Source organism: Leuresthes tenuis, unplaced genomic scaffold (assembly GCF_036924035.1).
Source record: "Leuresthes tenuis unplaced genomic scaffold, fLeuTen1.0.hap1 SCAF_7, whole genome shotgun sequence".
Classification (NCBI taxonomy): Eukaryota; Metazoa; Chordata; class Actinopteri; order Atheriniformes; family Atherinopsidae; genus Leuresthes; species Leuresthes tenuis.
In genome coordinates this window covers 11569790-11588011 of record NW_027325361.1, presented here as the reverse complement: position 1 = coordinate 11588011, position 18222 = coordinate 11569790, and the positions used below count along the sequence as shown (strand labels likewise).

The 18222-nt window shown below is 39.8% G+C and overlaps 1 protein-coding gene across 11 annotated transcripts in view; it reads right to left on the bottom strand.

Annotated features, from left to right (window-relative positions):
• ptprsa (protein tyrosine phosphatase receptor type Sa) overlaps positions 1 to 17652 on the bottom strand; it is a 217252-nt gene extending 199600 nt beyond the window's left edge. For all 11 annotated transcript variants that reach the window (XM_072389314.1, XM_072389304.1, XM_072389308.1 and 8 more), the window contains exon 1: positions 17394 to 17652. The gene's annotated coding sequence lies outside the window, so the exon portion shown is untranslated. The remainder of the gene's footprint in view (positions 1 to 17393) is intronic.
• Between the last annotated feature and the right edge of the window lie 570 nt (positions 17653 to 18222).

The window sequence follows — 18222 nt, the reverse complement described above, 5'->3', positions numbered from 1 at the left end:
CTGCACATTAATATGACCACAGATCAATGGGGCTGTGATGGTATATGTCTGAAGGTATTGTTGATGTATTGGCTGGATTTCTGAGGGAGGAGAGCTAGACATGTCAAATTGGCTAGTAGTGCTAAAGACTTCATATCTGTTATAATGCCAGCATTACTAGTTTTAATAAAGGGTATGTTGAAAAACATTAAGAGAATTGAATATAAATGACATGCTTTTTTTTAAAAGCTCAGAGTGATCAGATGATTTTTCCTTTGTTTTTACAAAGAACGTAATAGTTAACAGACTCATTGATTTTGCTAAGTCTTAATTTACAAGTGCAACAAAATTAAGTTTTCCACTGGCATTTTACGAAAAAAGAAAATTACATAAGAAGATAAATATAATTAGTTGTCAATTTGAATAAATGAGGGTATATGTTAACATTTATTTTTTATCTACAGAGCTATAAGGCTGAACAAAATGCTCTGTGCCTGATCTCAGAAAATCGTGCTGCATCAGAAACAATGCAAATCAGTACAATGACACTTTAAGAGCATTCATGGGAATAAAAAACTGTTACAACATGGTGTCCTTTGTGGTTAATTCAAAAGCAACATGTAAATGATCATACTGCAAAGCCTGTTCTCTTGAATAATGAACAATTTCACTTTAAGACTAAATGCCACTCTCTATAACTTGCTTTTTGTTTCCGTTCATAATGCTACTACTCATTCATTTTTTCTGCACAGCGCTTTCCGAAGATCACCTGTCAGTCAAGCAATATGATTGCTACTCAACTCTTTTTTTTCTCCATCTGATTTTTTTCCTTCTGTACTCTGTTTAGTCACAGTGAATTGGCATTTCAAGCAAGGTGATGTTTGGGGCATGCTTTGAGTTTGACTTATCTGACAGAATAATGGAAAAATATTCAGTAATAGCGAGGCTACAGTGTTTTTTTAGGATCATTCTGTCTGCTACTCTGTCCCAGTCTGGGCGGGGCGCCACTGGCCCCGGGCCCTGGATTATCAGTCAGGCTGATGTATAGGTCCACAGGGTCCAAATGAAACCTGTCACAACAAGGGTAATGATGTCAGAGTCAGTATAGCTCACCATTGTGGCAGAGGGAGGGAGATGAAGGGATAAGAGAATGTGGAGAGGAGAAGAGAGTTGAGTTGAAAGAATGGAAGGGAGGGAGAGAAGGATTAGCTGAAAGAAAGGGAGGAAGCAGGAAGTCTTGAATGTATGGAGGGCAAGAAAGAGAGAGAGGAAAGAGGGCAGGTAAGGAGGAAAAAATGTGGGGACATGTATAAGAGTGGAGAGAGAAGTTGAGCAAAGATTAAAAAAAAGATAGCCAATGGTGAGGAAGTGAAGTCAAGCGGCATTAGAAAAGAGCATGTTCACAAAACAAGGAGGAGCAATGACACATAGACTGAATGTGTGGAAAAGTAGATATGAGTGAAGGACAGGAGCAGAAGGGTAGGGTAGGCATTAGGAAAAAGAAACAGAGAGGCTTTAGCAGCCGGAGATAGTGGGAATACAGGTGATGGGACAAAATGGAGAAAAGGGAACAGGGATTGGTTTTTGATAAGTATGAACTGATGGAAAAGACTAAAGGAACAAAACATCCTATATTTATTGGTATGGCCGTTCAGCTTCTACCTCTTTGATTTTGAAAGTCATCTATTGATTTTGTTGCAGCTATTATCAACATAAAACAAAATTCACACTCCTGAGTCAGTGTTTTGTTTTTACACATAACTTCCAACCTGAGTTTGTGAAAAATAAGGGAGAACAAGGTGTGTGAGCAGTAGTGTGTCCCCTGTGGAGGAGTACAGTAGCTTACATGGACAAGATCTTAAAGAGACCTGGGGTCTCTTTGTCTCACTCTTTATCGTTCTCAGTATCACTGCATTTCTCTTCCGCTCTGATACCTCTGTGTTGGCTGAACCTTCCTCCGTCTATCTTTCATTCTCCTTCTGTCCTCATCTTCCATTATCATTGACATCATCCTTTCCATTGCACTCTCTACACCATCCCACCCTATCTGCAACACATACATACACATACATACAGTCGCTGCCTGCATCCTTGCCGCCTTTGTCTCTCCAGCAATCTCTCCCATCTCAAGCCGTGGCTACTAATGGATTGAAAGTCTTGGAGAAGAGGCAACAGTCATTTAAAGATTAATGTCAGCCTTAGTATTCTGAAGGGCAGTCAGCCAAGCCTCTGTGTGTGTGTATGTGTGTGTGCGTCCAGTAGAGGACGTGCACATGTCATCTCTACAAAGATGCCCTCTTCATTATTGGTCATTAGGCAAAGACTCAAAGAGGGAGGAAGCAAGAGAGGGTTAGCTAACTGGCCCATACAAGCACACATTACAGCTTGTCACTTTTTTCTCAGTACTCACTACTACAGAGTCATAAACCAAGTACTTTCATCAGTTATCATATCTCACTTCTACATATGTATCAAATATTTAAAATCAGATTTATCATTATTATTAATGTCACTGAGCCTTTAAGCTGCCGTAGGTATATTTTGCAAATATTTATCAAGATGAAGTTTATTTCTGAAAAGCTGTGGATATGTTCAGTTTGTCATACTTTTTTTTTTGAGGAGATGAGACTAACAGTGAGTTGGCACTACAAACCAGAGAAAGGCAGATGAACTGATAGGTTTCAACACAAGAAGAAGAGGTGGAGTGGGAATGTGGGGGTCAGTCATGGTTAAGGCATACCTTCACACACCAGATGGATTGTTAAAATGAACCATCTGGAAAGAAGAGCAAGGAAAGAGTTTGAAAAAAGGTTTCTGCCATTTTCATGAAATGAAATACCTGGCAAGTGTTTAGCTGAAACACCTATATATATATCCTGTATTGCCACATTAAACTTTATTCTGTGGTCCAATACAAGCCAATCAGAAAGAGAACAGCAAATGGGAACATGCAGGGCTAAATAATTACCCTATGTGGAAGTGCCAAAAACTGCAGGCTATCCGATGGCAGTTGAGCCTGACTCAAAGAGCAAGGACTGAGACTAAAGACTGCCATGCCCAACTCCATAGCAGAAAAGACAGCCTAATAGAAGACTATCACTACCAGTAGACTTCTCCCTTCATGACAACAATGTAGGAGTCAACGATTCTTCATATATACCACCCATTTGAATAATATCTGATATCTTGATAATATCAGCTTATAGAATCCAGGGAGAATTCTGATGAGAGAGCTAAGCTCAGAGCTATTCCCACCAAAGGGACCACAGGATAGCATATTTTCACCATCCAAAACAATATAATCTACAAAGAATCTACAGAGAATGCCCATGTTGCTCTGGCATCACTCCATGCACCTGTTCTCTGCTTGGTTCTAGGCTTTATGTTTCTTTTTTTAAGGCTTAAAATATGGTGTTTGTGCCTTCTCAGAATTTTCACTCACTTTTACTGTTTTGTAGTTGGTATTTTAAGATTAGACCAGCAGACTTTTGAGTGACAGCTGATGAACAGCCACGTTAACTATCCACTCTGCACACAGTGATGTATTTAAAAACATGAATGTTTTTTGGTTGAGGAAAAACTGAAGAACTGTCTATTGTTAAAGTTGAACCATGTAAAATTTATTATGAACTGTATAGCGTTTGCTTGAACTGAGATGGCACTTGTTAAATCCTGAGGTGCGATGTTTTAGATGGAGAAAATTTGCTAATAAAAGCCTTCATTATCTTTTTTCAGTTTTCAAGTTTTCTGGCATGATTTACGCTATGGCAGCAACTATGCAAACCTCTTCATCGGTGGCCTTTTTCCCACTTAAAATCTATCGCTCCCTGTATTGAATACTTTATGGTTGACACTACTGGGCTTTCATCATGAAGGCTTTTCTTGGACACTAAGAAAAGTTGATTGGGATCTTCCAGGTCTTGCAAGAATCAAGGTGCTTACAAAGCTAGGTTTTGACTTTGTTAGCACATATTTGATCAGTTACTTAATGTGTGAATACCAACCATTTCAGCTGCTTCAAGTCCTAATTTGAAATTTGGTATAACTTGGTACCTTATGGTCATAGTTCTTGAGCTTAACACAGAATGGGGAAAACACGGATTTCAGAATTAAAATGGTATTAACATATAAAGTGTTTCCCAGTAATTGAAATACTCACACTGAAAGCCCATGGAAACACGTAAGGACATCCAAACCAATTTCTAATATAAGATCTGATTTAAATTACCTTGTGGTTGCAATCTGATTAGAAGAGCCATAATAAAAGGAACAGTACTTGACATTTGTCAGACTTCTTGGAGTTGTCATTACATACTGGCAGAGATGGACTTGCATTTAATTTCTAGAGCAGTCAAAACATCCTTGAGCAAGACACTGAACCCTTGGCTGTCTACTCGGTTCAAGTCTTTCTGAATAATAACAAATGAAACAACAATACTCAGTTATGCTTCAAGGCCACAAAGACCTCAATAATGAATGTAACAGCTTCTCAACTTGTAAACTTTCATCAATACTATATATTATACTTAACATTAGATAGAACATTAAAAACAATTTCAATCAAATATAGGAATGATCTGTAGTTTTTCCTGACCGATACAAACACACATAGAAGTAAGAGTAATACAGTTATGAATTAAATACATCTTCTTCTGTATAGTTATATGGTCTTGCACTGGAGTACTGATGCTTGGATTTGAAAATCTCAAATGTAACAGTCAAAAGACAGATAATTTGTGAAGCTAATATCCGTCAGTGTTTTTCGATAAATCAATGGCAGGGGAGCTTATTTATTGTTCTCTCAAGCAAGTGATCATTCCAATTCATCCTGCAGTGGAAATGAAGGGTGGACTTGCATATAAATTTTCTGATATTGAACAGCAAAGTAATCTGAGGGGCAGCCACTGGAAAAAACACACACACAGCACACAAATAAATGATTATAGCAGAATATACAGCACAGGGACCAAGCATACACAAACAGAAAAACACCAAATGCATTTACAAGCACACAGAGCAGTGTCCTTTCAGCGCACATGCTCTACACATACCCTGTGTCAAACAGCAGCTTTTATTTATCTGCTCCTCAAAAATACCTGTGTACAGCCCTGCTGCAGAGGAACTGACACTTCAAATGTCTGCGGTGTGTGCCCCTGAGGACCCAAGGAGAGCGGCAGCCTGAACTCTACTAAATATTTAATGTGCCTGTCTGATGGTCATAATCGCTTTAAGAACAATAGATGAAAACAAAGGGCGCCACTGAAAAACTGCACCAGAGGTTAAAGCCACATCTCAGACTGACAGCACGGGCTGGTTAGGGGGAGGGGTGGGGAAAAAAAGAGAGCATCGAAAAAAAGAAAGAGGCTCTCAGAATGAAATATACACGACAGGTGACATCGATGATAAGAAGGACTGCTGTTTGACCTGCGAGCAGTGTACAGGGTCCTATGACAGAATGCGAACATGGAGGTGAAATGCAGAAACAAGTGGACCTCGTTATTGCAGTGGAATAACACCAAGTAAATGATATACAATGTCATTTCAAGTAATGTATCATTTCTTTTTATGGTTTACCAATTGGACCTATTTATATATTCAGACAAGGAGTTAACTGATTAAAGTTTTGGAAGAACAACACTGATATTTTCATCCAGATCAGAGGGCAACATTTTGGTGAAGTTGTACAATAAAGCAGTCAAATTGTTTGTAGTCCAAGTATCTCGGTGTGGGAATGACAGGTAAAGCAGAGACTGGTTGCTTATTGTGTTTGCAGCACTCAACACACCCACAAGTTAACTTGAAAAACCAAACAACTTTATAATACTTGGTCAAACCTTCCCAAGAAAGTTTGTATGACAACCGTTTTTCATTGAAAGTGTATTTTCCTCTGCCTCAAGACGCAAGGATGGAATCACCCTCTTATGACCACAATGAAATGGATGAAGACACTCAGTACTGAGGTGTGGTGGGGGCACGTCTCTATCTTAACAGATCTATAAGGAAATGTATTAGTTTCATTTTCAGGGCTGAAAAGGCCGAACGTGGGGAGAACTTACAGAACTGTCAATCAAACAAAACTCTCCATGTAGGACTGCAGGATAAGAGGTTGTCCATTGACTTATCTCTGACATGTCAGATGTCTGATATTGCTAAATTGTGATGATGTGACATCGTTTTTCTCTCCAGTGGTATAATCAATTATTAACAATTCTATATATAGACATGTAAATAATTGAATATGTTTTGTAGATCCGGTATTAATGAGTTGTATGTAATTTCAAAACCATGACACATCTTTTGTTAATCTTGAATAGGTTTTTTCATGAAGCACCACGTGAAAATGATTCAGAAATGATGTCATCTTTTGCTGTAGCTGAATGTGCATAAATGTATCTAAGAAAATGTGCTCATAATTTGATACATTGATGCTTGAATGTCATGTTAAGTACAAGAATTATTGTACAAATAAACAGTTTTCAGCAGGTGCAAATATCTATAAGTTGTATTCAAAAGTAGAACAATTCATAAGTCTTTTACTGAGTGTTCATTGATTTATTTTCCAGACTTGTAACACCGATTTTTATTTTTATTTCAGAACAACTTTATAAAACTTTTTAAATCAGATTCAAGAAAAAAGCAGAACACCAAAGACAAGCCAAGACAGGGTGAGCAGCAGGGAGATGTAAATCAGTAGAGAAGGGGTTAGAAGGAAGAGAGAAACACCAGAGGCCACCAGTGGGGAGTGGGATGGAGCTGAAACCGAATGAGGAGCGAGGCAGATAGTAAGAGAAACACAAAGAAGGGAAAAGCCTTTGAGGACAAAGGCACAGAGAGAGGAATGATGGACAAGAAACAGAATGAAAAAAATTAACCCATGACATGATACAGTGGCAAGAAAACAGATAACTAGAGCCTTTCTTCTTAATGTCAATTAACACAGCACTTTACAAAGGTTTACAAGAGGAGGAGAAAAAATAAAAGGGTGTAGTTGAGCTGAGGTGGAAAAGAGGTCAACGTTTCAGCCCATCCTGTCATTCTCCTGTCTTTTTTCTGCTTTAGAGCCCACAGCAACTGGTGTTGCACTCAAATGCCTGCTTTTCCAGAAGACTGAATGCAATGACCTGCCTCTCTTGCTAACTTACTGTCAGTAGATGGGTGTGTGGCGCTGTGGTGGTGACACAGGAAGATATCACGCCTTCCATCTCTGGGAAGATGAATCAAAGTGATGAAGGGGACAGCTTTGTAAAATCGGCAGACCTATTTGGGGTTTTGTCAAAAGTATGACTGATTTATTTGGCTGGAAGTGATGGCAAGAAGGGCTCTCCGTTTCCATGTTTCAATTCCAGATAAACAAGGCAAGCTAAGGACAATTTCAAGGATATTTTGTGTGCATTTTTTGCATTCCAGGCAGGCCTCAACGTAGAAAAAAACAAGATGGAAGTATAGTAAAACTAATGGTTAAGGAGTAAAAAGGGTCAAAAGAAAGATTGAGCTCAGAAAAGTGAAAGTGATAGGGACAAGAAGTAGGAGAAAGCAGAGAGAGGGTGTGAGGGGAGCAGATGGAGGATAAGAAGCAGATAGGTTCACCTCTCATTAGCTCGCCTGCCACACACTATGCCACAAAGCAATGCACCTCCCAAGGACATGAATTAAACAGAGAGCCAACTACCTCAGAGAAAAGCAGCCCTGCCAACACTTAGCCAAGCCTCATAAACAACCAGCTCACATTTGTCACTTCCTCTTCACCCAACAAAGCGACAGCAGAAATAAATTATCTTAAGTAGACCTTGTTCCTCCTCTACCTCAGCATCCTGTTCTTGCCTCACCAGCTGGTTTGAGCAAAATGTTGAATGGCAAGAAGGTAAAAGTCATCAACACAATTCAAGCAGCGCATTGAGACCTGAGACAGCATAAAACCTTCTGCTATCATACATCATCTTTTTAAGTTATAGGATTTTTTTCCACTTTTAATTAACTCACAGTTAGGTCAGAATTCCTATATAAAGAAACAACCAAGCAGTGTCACCGCAAAAAAACCCCAACAAAAAAGCAACAACAAATATGTTTTAAAGCAAAGATGAGAGAAACTAGGGAAAGCAAAATGATTGAAACCTTTAGAATGGGCTTAGGCGTTGCAGTTCTTTAGAGCATTTCTCTACCCTCCCTTTCAGAGTCAACAATCAATCACAGACAAGCCAGAGAGCAGAAAAAGTTTTGTCAGGTGATTTAACACCGCATCCTGCATTACCAAGAAGTTAACAGCACAATAAGAATTGCACTGTGTTTAAAAGAAAATACTTAAGGCTGCTAGGTGGTTATATGGTGTCACAAGAATCAGTCAAAGGCAAACGTGAATTGCTAGACCATTTTTTCCCAAACGTCCCTTTAAGTACAGCAAGTGAAATAAAGCTTTTGTCAGAAAATGTGGTTAACAGTCTCTGCCGTCACTGTGCAAGTTTATGGGCTCATGTTATGTCCTATGCAGACAAAAATTCACACCCTGCTAAGACATGAGAGTTCCTTGTAACGCGTGACAGCTCACTATGGATTTTCCCAACACTTTCCACGGTTGAAGGTCAGAGTTCGGTCAAGCCGTTGCAATAGTGGGGGGAAAATGGCGGATTCAATATTCAATCTTTGTAAGAGGTCATAAATGAAAAGAAAAACCATCATACTGATATCAAAAACTATGAAAGGAGATTTGTAAATTTGAGTAATGCACAAGAACACTCGCATCCCCCACCTATTTGCTCAAATCTATCAAAACCCTAAGGTGCAAATCAGGACAGCAAACTGTTTAGAAATCTCTCCATCACCCTTTTCCACTTTCACATTAGTTTTCTGTACCTCAACGGTTGGAATGCATACTCCTTTTCACTACATATCTGTGGAGCCTCCCTCAAAAAAAGAGTAAAAAAGAACGAGAAAAAGCAGGCTGCTAAAATTCTTGACATGCCTGTGATACTATGGTTTGCACAGCCATCCATGCATCTGTCATCGATCACATTGCACGATACTTGAGAAGAACTGCAAAACACAAAGCACCTGAGAGCATCAGCCAGAGTGACCACCCACGTCCAGAGATTTACAAATGGAACAATTTACTGAACACCCTCATCTTGGTTAATGAGTTAAGATGTTTTTGTTGGTGCAGAAAATGTTCCCTCTTGACATCAATATGAGTAAATTAAAGTTTTCCTCCCCCTCCCCTGGTATCTTAATTGTTATAGTAATACACTTATTCTTGGGATTGAAAGTTTGCCTGGGTATTTGCCAGTAAAGGTTGTTATTGAGCTAGCCACCAGAGAAAACACAGGTTTGTTAATCAAGCAAATGCACAACAGTTACTAGAATCCTATAATCAATGAGTGTGTACGAACAATGAATTTTTGGTGGCAGCTTGGGAGAGTGATAAATGGTGAGGAACAGGATTTTACTAATTGAGAGGAAATCTGCTGGTGTGCTATCGCTAGTTAACAGCGTCAATGTTTCACCATTTAGCCCAACTGATTAAGCTGTCTTGACTTGTGTAATTTTCACTTTTCTCCTTCTGCCTGCTCTCTTAATAAGTACTTGACTATTTGTTCAAATCCACTAAGGACTTTGAAGTTGCTTTTCCTTTTGTTGACTATGAAAACCTTGGGTGCAATGTAATGCAGTTGAGAACCATGACACAGGTCGACTGGAGTTTTTGTTGGTAGAAATTTTGAGTTCTTTCATGCTTGTGGATAATATTAAGAGACATATCACCGACATAAAGAATGTTGTCCAACAAACGGCAAGCAGTAAGTTCAATAGTTCACCATCATCCTCCAATTCCCAAGATATAGATGTGACACTACAAGTCCATCCATCATAGATAAAAAAAAATGCAGAGGACTGCCACTGATGAGACTTACCTACAGAGTGAACATCCAAGTTAAAAATCCAATTCTAAATGCAGAATATAGAACAGGCAGATGGAGAAACGTTTAAACGTGAACAATTCCAGTGTGCTACAGAGCGTGCTCTTACAGTTTCTGGTGACAGCTTAAAACTGATGAAGTGATATTGTCAGAATAAAGTTAAATCCTGTTATATATCATTTACACTGACTTTGTCCTGCAAACCACAACAGTGACAGCAAGACTACTGTGGACTTTTGAGAAGGCAGCAAAAGAGGTGAGCGCAGCAGAAATAATGATCAACCGAGCGCTTCAGGCAGTCACGCTAGCATGTCTACACTTACCACAATGGCAACCATAACTCTGCCATGATCAATGGATGTTCATGACTTGCTTTAAAAAAGCCCAATCTGCCACCCTCTTCCTATCCATCTGTTCCTGCCTCGGCTTCAGTCTTTTCTTTCTCCCTGTGTTGTTTTTAGATTTACCACTCAGGGTTCCTCACCTCAGCTAGATAATCTGTCCCTCTCTACTACTCCTCTAGTTTTCTCTTTTAACACTTGTATCTTTTTTATTGCCCTTCATCTTTTCTTCTAATTTCTAATTCTACTCTTTCATCCACTTGAATATTTCATCTGCTCCTTCCGCATTGCATTATCCCTGCAGTCCCCTTTATGACAGCTGTCCTTTCCCATTCTCCCTTCCTTCTTCCCACCACTTATCCTCTTGTCCACCGGTACTTTTCCCAGTAACCTTCTTCCTTCTTCTTGCTTCTCCAGTAAACTTACCTTCCTATCTCCTTTCTTATCTTCCCCCTTCTTCTTGTCATCTCAACACCTTGTCATTACTCTTTATCTGTCATTTCTCAAACTATCCCTTTCCATTTCCTTCTCAGCTCTTTGCACCCCTTTTACGTGCCCTCTGTGGTCTCCTTTCTCCACCTTTGATTTTCCCCATCCCCTCTATCTCACACCATCCAGTCCTCTGCTTCCATCTGGCCTTCCACATTCTCCAAGCTTAGTGTCTCCTCTGCTCTTTTGCAATCTGCAGTTCACAGGTTTCACAGGGCACATTGTTGCATCCCAACGGAAGCTTGAGCAGCATTCTTCCATAAATAATTGAAGAGGCCCCACATGGCCAGGCACACTCAGTCTAAATGGATTATTCTGGGAGAGATCAATGCAGGCCTGTGAGGGTTTTATTAAAGCCTGAAGATGAAATGTACAAGGCCACTCCAATGCACTCCTCTCTCTGTCTTAATTCTGCTCAGCTATCATGTGACATTTTCTCCATCGCCCCTCTCTTCACCTGCACCTTCAACCATCCACCCACTCCTGGTAATAACCTCAGCACACCTTTTGAGAGCCAACGCTGATATCTTAAGTAACCCTTCTGAATTAAACTCATGATTCCAAAGTATGAATCATTCATTCTTTGTTAGTTATTTGGCTATGATGAAGCACTAAACAAGTGTAACAGTGTTTTGTTAATCTTGCTGTTGTCACAACTCATCAGAGTCACTGACCCCTACCTTTGTCAGCCACCATTCACTAGCTCGGCAAGAAATATCTGGCATTATTCACTGGAATTATCATGGCCAAGACAGAGAAAGAAGTGAAATGCTACAATGACCTTCAAGAGGTACAACCCTGGGGAGCAGATGGCAGCAGCAATGGCATATAAGCCTCTGCAAAATTGTGTCCCAAAGGAAATTTACATCTGTTTCATCCAGTGAGGGGACCCTAATTGTCAGCTTCCCAGGAAACATCCTGCCCAACTGAAAGCATGGGTCTGCTTGTTAGTAGTTGAAATCTGTTGGGTTCCAATGATAAATAGGGGTCAAAATATGATAGAATATCATATTCTATCATAATAAACTTTTACTTTCTACTATCTTAATGCAGTGGGCTTTTATATCCTGCGGAATATTATTATGCATTACCTACATCCCCATTATTTATTCTTGCCACAGCCACAGTATATTTAGTAGTAAAAGAGTAAAAGTTTTAAGCTGCATTTGAATAAAGTAAAGAAAAAATTTAATCATCTGAAGTTTTTTAAACCAAAGGTCAGTGGTATGCAGTAAAAGTGAGATTAAGTGAGATTTTATTTTTCTTAACAAGATGTCAAGCTGTAGTAGACAGCAAAGCTATTATTGACTGAAATCCTGTACTTCCTTAAGACTTCTGCAATAAAATAACATCTTGAAGTCTATATACAGAAAATATCTGCAGTCACTTAACCTTTTCAAATCTGATTATTGTAAACCAGATGGGGCTCGCAAATGAAAGAATGAGCTGCTATTTACCACTATTATTGGCACTGGTACAAGTCCAATACATATTTGCTCTGTAATGGTGCACATTGCCAGCAGCACATCTAACACACCATATTGGACAAATGTAAATTTGTTTTTACCTATATTGCCCGATCAGTCTGAACTAATACAAATCTAAAACAAAATGCTGGAAATTATACTTTCTGGGGATTCTCTGACATCCATTGCAATATACTCCATACCACTCCAGAGCTGGGTTGAAAAACCTGTGGCTTTTAATCACTATCTAAGTAATAGGTTGACAGCTGTCAACCCTGACTGCAAACATCCTAAATTCGCTCATGGTTTTCATTTGTGAAAAAAAAATAATGATAATAAATGTTCAGCATTAAAATCTGGATGTTAAATCTGGATGAGTATAATTATTGAAATTGATATTCGAAATTGCATTGCTATTTTTTACTATTATTGTATAAACAAAAACCCTGTACTAATCTCAGATCATTTAAACTCTGCATTTGGCCTGTGTAAACTGTGCAGATTTGGGCACTCGTGCAGCATGATATCTAGTGCAACAACAGGATGAGCCTCCAACATATTTCAACATTTTTTATTTAAAAAATGTCTTAGTCTAAGCAGACTGAAGAGGCAAATCTGTTTTTGACTCTAATGAGAGACCTACAGCTGGGGCAGGTATGCAGGACTGAAGTAAGCCAAATATACCATTTAAAATGTGTTAGGTAGTGTCACTAAAGCCATTCTGGACTGATGTAAAGAGAACTCAAGGTTTCCTTTTGCCAACTGATATTGTTTTATATGGAAAATGTGTCCTTAAAAATAAAGTGTCAATTGAAGGCCATCAACTATAGTTATAATGGTAGTTTAGATTGGAGCCACAGGTCCCCATCAATAGATCCATCACCTATGACTTTATAATTTACCTGAGCACATTATTTGTTGTCTGTTATAAACATCAGGACTGCAATTATCTTTGAGTAAAGAGCCTTCCAATGCTTAACATGCTGCTTTAACCTGAATGACAACTCCACGTGATTACGATGTGTTTTACTCTCGAGTAAAACTGAACCATGACAAAGTTATCCTTTTCCCTCTACTTTTCAAACTTCAAAGCGACATAATCAAACATTCCACAAAGAAGATGAAGGGCTGTGAGATGCATTCTCCTACCACTTATATATTCTGTCTTTTGTAATTGAGATTTGTGGACATGAACAGACATTGCTCAATGGGAGTATTTTTAAAAGAAGCTATCCACATTAGTCAGGGAGGAAAGAGCACAAAGCCTCTTAAACCCATACTTTACTCACAATTTCTTTCTTTCCTAGAAATAGAGGAGAAAGTTTGCTTCATGTCAAGACAACCCGCCTTCTTCCCTCTTGTCATATTGGCATGTACCAAGAAAAAGTCTACATATCAAAGCCATTAAAGTGTCAAGCTCAGGGGTGGAATCAAATCAGGTCAGAATCCTCATGGAAAACTTGTACATGGTGTATTTTGTCCCCATTCTGACAGTCAAGACCTTCTCTAAAGAGCTTATATTTGAGCCATTTGAGCCATTTGAAACAACAAACCAGTGTTCAAAAGACGCAAGGACAGTTTCTATCTTTATTTGTTATTTGCACAAGATTTCAGGCCCATATGCTTCTTGAAAAGGCTTTACTGTGCAATATGGAGGAGTTGAACATAGGGCTGAGCACAAAAAAACAAATCTCTGTCACATTATTCAATGTGCTTTTCTATCACAGTTAACACCACCTATAGTTCACTTGAAATGGAATCTGTTTGTGTTATATTTGTTGTAGATGACGATCTTTCACTATTTTTCATTTATCCTGATCATTTACATGTACTGAAGTACATTACATTAATGAACATGTGGCTGAAGGCTTGGAGGACAGGCAGGTATGGGATTCATTGAAATCCACATTTTTCTACTTAGAATTTCAAATTGCGCCACAGACTGTGGGAACAGATGAAAGAGTGGGAGAAAAAAAAACAGCCCACTGTTTATCTGGAGGTGACAACTAACAAGCGCTCTCCTGGTAATTAGACTGCCACAGTGCACATAGGCGAAACTCTCCATAAAGTGTGCTTATGATTAAATATTTTCTTCTCTTCCGTCCAATTCTGTATTGGGGTTCCCTTACACAGCTCTGCCAGCAATCCACATCCATTTCCATTTTGACTGCATTAATGACATGGCCAAAACACTTAGGCATGGTGGCCTGTAATGAGACTGCAGAATGTGTGACTTATGGTTCATTTGGTAAATGTAATAAACAGATATATCTGCACGAGTGTGTGTGCAAGCACGTGCACATCTGTCACCATCTTTCACAGTATTGGCTTCTCTTGCGTGCCTGCAACTGTTGACAGGTAAAGCATGATTAAAGTATATTTATACTGGAGCAAACAAGGGATGCTTGAACATGCCATCCAATCACCCATCTCATACATACAGAAAGGCAGGTTGATTGATGTCAACCTGTGATGTGCACACAGGGAAAATGTCAACCTGTAAATCTTATTTTACCAAAACCCACCTCACTAAATGGTGAAGTTTAAAATTGATCAAAGCATTATTATGACTGCTTTGTAATTTAAGCTATTCACATGTCTGAGAACCGTGTGAATACAAAGTAAAACAAAAAAAGTAGCACATCACCTTGTAGATGACCTCCTTAAGCAACCAACCAGTATCTTTAAAAACGCTTTTGTAAAACCCTTGATTATACGATGATCTTTCACAAATAAAATCCCCAGTGATTACATAAAGATGTTTGCAGAACCAATAGTGTACCACTATGTTTTAGGGAATGTGATCCCTCTGCATGTTCAGTGATTTAATTTCTCTGTGAAAGAAAACGGTGGCTGCAGAAATGCTTCATAACATGTGTCCAACCCATTGAAGAAAGGACTCCAAAAGGGCTCCTTATGGCTTGTCTGTTCAGACAGCAGACAGACATCCTCTGTCGTCATTGGATGGCACCACTTCTTAATAGTAGATGACGGAACACCTACAGCATCATGACTGTAATTAAAACCAGCATATTCACATGTGCAAACACTAGCCTAAACTTTGTTAAAAATATATAACAAAACAATCAGGGACTAAATGTGAATCATTATCCTTCTTTGCGTGTTGAGTGTACACCAACTCATGAATTACATCATTTGTTTCATTGCTCAACACGTTTTAATCTTGCAGGTGGCCAAATTTAAGGATTTGATTGAAATAAAGTGCATGGGATATGAAAAACGCAAAACTCAAGAAGCATATGATTGGTTGCCAGAGTTGCCATGAAGTAAAATATAATTTCGAAAGGGCTGTGGGCTATTTCCAGATATGTTTGACGCAGGGTAGGGGTGTGTTCCTACTTCATATAATGTTCTAAGCCTTGTTCAACTTGTCTCGTTCTGATATTCCTGAGAATTCTGCTGTGCGTGTATGGAGGATGAGGGGAAGCGAGGGCGGAGGGAGTCACTCCAAATTTCTCATGTGACGGAGCATAACAGGGAATTGTAATACACAGCAACATCATAAATTTGATTACATTACATAGCTGTGCAAGCCTGTAAGCCATTTCCAGGCACCATAAAAAAGCTATAACTAAGTTACCACGGGCACAGAGAAAAATGAATAAAGCCATTTTCTTTTAACAACCCGGGCGCGGGCGAGATATTGTTCTCTCCTCTGGCTTTTATGAGCTTTGCAGACCCGCGATGCGCTCAGTGCGATCGAAGAGGAGACGGAGAAAGATGGGAAATGCACAGCTTCCTGCATATGCTAGACATTTTTTTCTTTTCTCTCTGATTTCAACACGTACATCTGAAATAAAATCAAGTCTGCATAGTCAGATATCCGAGATATGTGCGCTTCAGCAAAATTAGTCAAATTATATAAATGTTTGTGACTGGTTTTCGAAATAATGAAGATACAGATGGCTCCGCCACATTTTTTTTACTTCAACTTGCTATACTATTTATAACATGGGAAGCGAGAGCATTACTGCGTGATATCAAAATAACAATGACACCGGTCACATATTAAACTATAATTTAAGTATATATAAAATATCTTTAAAGAATGAATCCTTAAACGCAAATAAAAAAAAAAAAAACAAATTTACACCAATGGCCATTGTATTTCCAAGGGGACAAGTGGAGCGAATTTAATTCTTATAGGACTTTCCAGCATTCAACAAGGGCATCACAAGCACTTGGAGAAAGAAGTCAGTGTCACTGCCGTGCTGACTCCACCTCGGTGAGGTTGTGGAATGCTCGAGTGGCGCACCTCGACATAAGCTCCTTTCCACACGCTGCTGTTAACGTGGTGCGCTAAAGCAAAACCTTCGCAGGGTGTAGACCAAGAGCGCTCTGAAAAGTCAAACGTTCACAGGCCTGGGTTACGTTTGTCTTTAACATCACATTAAACAGCCCATCGGAACTCGCGAACACTCAGGGAGAAAGGGAGAAACATCGAAATGCCATTTGCGATCGACACCTGAAATAAGGATTGAGTGTGTCGGGGTCTAGTGATATGCTGATATCAGATTCTAGTGCAAAGCATCTCACGACAGACTTGGTCAATGAGAAACCCTCCTGTGGAGATGCGTTTACTAGATGGAGAGTATCCTTAATGTTTACACACGCGCAGATAAATCAGAAATGTGCTTCATGTTCCCCAGCTAAAGCTGTAACGAATCCAAGAGTAAAGAAATCATGAAGCAGCTTCGCCCGTCTGCTTGCTACAGCATCACACTGGATTATTTCATTTAGAAGATTATAATTGCCATAAACTCTTAATGACGGAACTGAAAATGAAGCCCTGTCTGCTCAACGCTCGTTTACAATGATTGAAATCTTTGTTTTAAGTCAAGCAGCAGGCATCCCTTACGCCAGCGGAAGCAGCAGCTTTGCGGTGGTAGAGTCGCATCTCTCCCTTACTTCGGCACCATCGGGCATTTCGCCCCACTACCAAGCTCCGTGGCAGCTTGAGCGAGCCTCTTTGCGGTATTTTTGAAAAGCTGCTACTCTGTGGGTTCTAGTGTTCGCACTTAGTCTGTGCAGGTGGTAAGACGGCACATTAGCGCGCGCGTCGTGCGCTCAGAAACCAGCTGCTCATAAGCAATTTCTAAAGCTTTAACACAATGACAAATCCGTGACTCAAAATAGCTCACAGTGAATTAAAAGTAGCTATCATAAAAAAAGAGAAGAAGAAGTCAGCCTACCTCTTGGTCAGCGTCGGAGTTCCAGTGTCTTTCCTTTAAGCTTATAAACCCCTCACATCTTCATGTTTAAAAGAAGCAATAATCCCCTGGTTTGTGATAAACGTGTGAGTCCCTGCGGCAGGTCCAGTGACGAGCTGTAGACGGGTTCCCCTGCGGGGTTTAATAATGTTTTTAAAATCCACCCCGAGAGCGCAGGTCGGTCAGGACGCGCTTGGGTACGGCAGGAGGAGTCGCTCCCTCAGAGGTAGCCGCCGTGCGCACTTGGAGAAACCAAGCTCTGTCCGCGCAGAGATGCTGAGGGAATGATGTCATGCGTCCGGCCCTCCCTCTCCAGCCACCCCTCAACTAACGGCTCTCTCCATCATCTCTTTCCCTTCTGTTATTGTACCCCCTTTTCTCTATGCCAAACTGTCTTAACATTTTATTTAATTAGCTTTTTTAAGGGGGAGGGGGTGCATTTGAGTTATTTTTTATTTAATACATTGGTTCTGGTAATGTAATCAAATATTGCCAAAATTTAAATAAGCTATAATGAATTGGCACAGCAGTCTGTAATGTGTTTGGTGACCAGTGAAACAATTAGTTTAACTAATGTTTTCGACTGGAACACAGCTTGTTTTGGCAGATGCGTTTTTGCAGTGCTCCACTTGACATGATGAAGTCATGCCTCTATCTCCCGCCTCACTGACGCTATCGCCCAGTAGTATCGTCAGCCTGCCTTTAGCCGGGATGAGAGGGAAGGTAAGATAGCATGAAACAGACCAATGCACGCAGCGCACTGTGGCAAGACTGCCTGCCCCTTCCCGCCGTAGCAGTTTCATCTTAAAGA